This window comes from Chiloscyllium punctatum, chromosome 17, assembly GCF_047496795.1.
Source record: "Chiloscyllium punctatum isolate Juve2018m chromosome 17, sChiPun1.3, whole genome shotgun sequence".
Taxonomy (NCBI): domain Eukaryota; kingdom Metazoa; phylum Chordata; class Chondrichthyes; order Orectolobiformes; family Hemiscylliidae; genus Chiloscyllium; species Chiloscyllium punctatum.
The window spans coordinates 49,864,220-49,867,938 of NC_092755.1; the positions used below are offsets into that span (position 1 = coordinate 49,864,220).

The window sequence follows — 3,719 nt, forward strand, 5'->3', positions numbered from 1 at the left end:
TTCTTCCCTTTTCCCCAAACAAACCTTCCCACACCCACACACTGCCCCCACATTTCACAGCTTCTTGGAGAGGAGTCGCTCCCCCTTCACAAAGATGGAAGAGTCCAACCTGTCACTATCAAAGATAAGGCTGAGGCTTTTACAACAATCTTCAGCCGCAAGTGCCCACCGGATGATCTTACTCAGTCTCCCCCTGTGCTCCCCACCATCACAGACACCATTCTTACAACAATTCCATTCACTCCGTCTCAGATCAAGAGACACTGGACACTGCAAAGGCTCTGTGCTCTGGCACTGATCCTGAAGGCTGCTACTCCACAACATGCCCTTCCTCCAGCCAAGTTCTCCCAGGACAGTTACAACACTGGGATCGACCTGGCCATGTGGGAAATTATCCAGGTATGTCCTGGACATAAAAAGCAGGACAAATCCAACTCAGCCAATTCCTCTCCCATCCATCTGTTCCCAATCCTCGGTAAAGTGATGGAAGGGCTCACCAACAGGGCTATCAAGCAGCACCTGCTCAGTGACACCCAGTTTGGCTTCCCCCAGGGTCAATCAGCTCCTGAACTGATTGTGTTTGTGTGTGTGTGTGAGAGAGAGAGATTGTGTGTGTGTGTGTGTGTGTGAGAGATAAAGATTGTGTGTGTGCCTGTGAGTGTGTGTGTGTTTGTGTGTGTGTGTGAAGGAGAGAGCGTGTGTGTGTTAGCATGTGTTTGTGTGCGTGTGAGAGAGAGTGTGTGTGTGTGTGAGAGAGAGAGGTGTGTGTGTGTGAGATTGTGTGTGCCTGTGGGCGTGTGTGTGAGAGAGAGAGTGTGTGTTTGTGTGAAGGAGAGAGAGTGTGTATGTTAGCGTGTGTGTGTGTGAGAGAGAGTGCATGTGTGTGTGTGAGCGCAAGAGAGGCAGCGTGTACGTGTGTGTGTTTGTGTGTGTGAGAGTGAGAGAATGTGTGTGAGTATGTGTCTGAGAGTGTGTGTTTGTGTCTGTCTGTGTGTGTGTGAGTGAGAGTATGTATGTGTATATGTGTGTTTGAGAGAGAGAGGGTGTGAGTGTGTATATGAGTGTGTGGGCATGTGTGTGTGTGAGAAACAGAGAGGGAGAATTTGTAGGTGTGTTTGAGAGAGACAGAGTGTGTATGTGTGTGAGAGAGACAGAGTGTGCGTGTGTGTGTGGAAGAGAGAGTGTGCATGTGTGTTTGTGTGTGAGAGAGTGAAAGAATGTGTGTGTGTGATAGAGAGTGTGTTTGAGAGAGAGAGAATGTGTGTGCGAGAGAGAGAGAATGTGTGTGTGTATGTGCGTGTATGTGTGTGTGTGAGTGAGAGTGGGTGCGTGTGAGAGAGAGAGAATTTGTATGTGTATGTCTGCAAGAGTTTGTTTGCGTGTGTCTGAGAGAGAGAGAGGAAGAATTTGTTGGTGTGTGTGAGAAAGAGTGTGTGTGTGAGATAGTGTGTGTGTGAGAGAGTGCGTGTGTCTGTGTGTGTGTAAGAGGGAGAAGTGTGTGTGTGTGAGTGAGAGTGTGTGTGTGAGAGAGACAGAGAAAGGGAGAATTTGTGTGTCTGAGAGGGAGAGAGTGTGTTTGTGCGTGCATGTGAGAGAGAAAGTGTGTGTGTGAGAGACAGATAGAGAGTGTGTGTGCGTGTGCATGTGAGAGAGAGTGTGTGTGTGCGAGAGTGAGACTGTGTATGAGGGATTGTTGCTGAGTGTGAATGCAAGGGAGCTGCAGAAATGCGGAATTGCATTTTGTGTCTGCACAAGAGCAAGGTGACTAATTGTACAGAGTGAGAAAGACATCTGGAAAGGCATCTGCAGCAGCTTGTCAGGATGGCCGAGTGGTCTAAGGCGCCAGACTCAAGGAGTGTTAGTCCTTGCTCTGCATCTGGGCTTGTGAATTCTGGTCCCTTTCTAGGGGCGTGGGTTCAAATCCCACTCCTGACATTCTTCCCTTTTCCCCAAACAAACCTTCCCACACCCACACACTGCCCCCACATTTCACAGCTTCTTGGAGAGGAGTCGCTCCCCCTTCACAAAGATGGAAGAGTCCAACCTGTCACTATCAAAGATAAGGCTGAGGCTTTTACAACAATCTTCAGCCGCAAGTGCCCACCGGATGATCTTACTCAGTCTCCCCCTGTGCTCCCCACCATCACAGACACCATTCTTACAACAATTCCATTCACTCCGTGTCAGATCAAGAGACACTGGACACTGCAAAGGCTCTGTGCTCTGGCACTGATCCTGAAGGCTGCTACTCCACAACATGCCCTTCCTCCAGCCAAGTTCTCCCAGGACAGTTACAACACTGGGATCGACCTGGCCATGTGGGAAATTATCCAGGTATGTCCTGGACATAAAAAGCAGGACAAATCCAACTCAGCCAATTCCTCTCCCATCCATCTGTTCCCAATCCTCGGTAAAGTGATGGAAGGGCTCACCAACAGGGCTATCAAGCAGCACCTGCTCAGTGACACCCAGTTTGGCTTCCCCCAGGGTCAATCAGCTCCTGAACTGATTGTGTTTGTGTGTGTGTGTGAGAGAGAGAGATTGTGTGTGTGTGTGTGTGTGTGAGAGATAAAGATTGTGTGTGTGCCTGTGAGTGTGTGTGTGTTTGTGTGTGTGTGTGAAGGAGAGAGCGTGTGTGTGTTAGCATGTGTTTGTGTGCGTGTGAGAGAGAGTGTGTGTGTGTGTGAGAGAGAGAGGTGTGTGTGTGTGAGATTGTGTGTGCCTGTGGGCGTGTGTGTGAGAGAGAGAGTGTGTGTTTGTGTGAAGGAGAGAGAGTGTGTATGTTAGCGTGTGTGTGTGTGAGAGAGAGTGCATGTGTGTGTGTGAGCGCAAGAGAGGCAGCGTGTACGTGTGTGTGTTTGTGTGTGTGAGAGTGAGAGAATGTGTGTGAGTATGTGTCTGAGAGTGTGTGTTTGTGTCTGTCTGTGTGTGTGTGAGTGAGAGTATGTATGTGTATATGTGTGTTTGAGAGAGAGAGGGTGTGAGTGTGTATATGAGTGTGTGGGCATGTGTGTGTGTGAGAAACAGAGAGGGAGAATTTGTAGGTGTGTTTGAGAGAGACAGAGTGTGTATGTGTGTGAGAGAGACAGAGTGTGCGTGTGTGTGTGTAAGAGAGAGTGTGCATGTGTCTTTGTGTGTGAGAGAGTGAAAGAATGTGTGTGTGTGAGAGAGAGTGTGTTTGAGAGAGAGAGAATGTGTGTGCGAGAGAGAGAGAATGTGTGTGTGTATGTGCGTGTATGTGTGTGTGTGAGTGAGAGTGGGTGCGTGTGAGAGAGAGAGAATTTGTATGTGTATGTCTGCAAGAGTGTGTTTGCGTGTGTCTGAGAGAGAGAGAGGAAGAATTTGTTGGTGTGTGTGAGAAAGAGTGTGTGTGTGAGATAGTGTGTGTGTGAGAGAGTGCGTGTGTCTGTGTGTGTGTAAGAGGGAGAAGTGTGTGTGTGTGAGTGAGAGTGTGTGTGTGAGAGAGACAGAGAAAGGGAGAATTTGTGTGTATGAGAGGGAGAGAGTGTGTTTGTGCGTGCATGTGAGAGAGAGAGTGTGTGTGTGAGAGACAGATAGAGAGTGTGTGTGCGTGTGCATGTGAGAGAGAGTGTGTGTGTGCGAGAGTGAGACTGTGAATGAGGGATTGTTGCTGAGTGTGAATGCAAGGGAGCTGCAGAAATGCGGAATTGCATTTTGTGTCTGCACAAGAGCAAGGTGACTAATTGTACAGAGTGAGA

The 3,719-nt window shown here is 48.8% G+C and overlaps 1 non-coding gene across 1 annotated transcript; it reads left to right on the forward strand.

Moving 5' to 3' along the window:
- The first annotated feature begins 1,815 nt into the window (after positions 1 to 1,815).
- trnal-caa (transfer RNA leucine (anticodon CAA)) lies at positions 1,816 to 1,935 on the forward strand. Its single transcript has 2 exons — positions 1,816 to 1,853; positions 1,890 to 1,935. It is a non-coding gene; the product is annotated as a tRNA-Leu (tRNA).
- Positions 1,936 to 3,719: the final 1,784 nt, after the last annotated feature.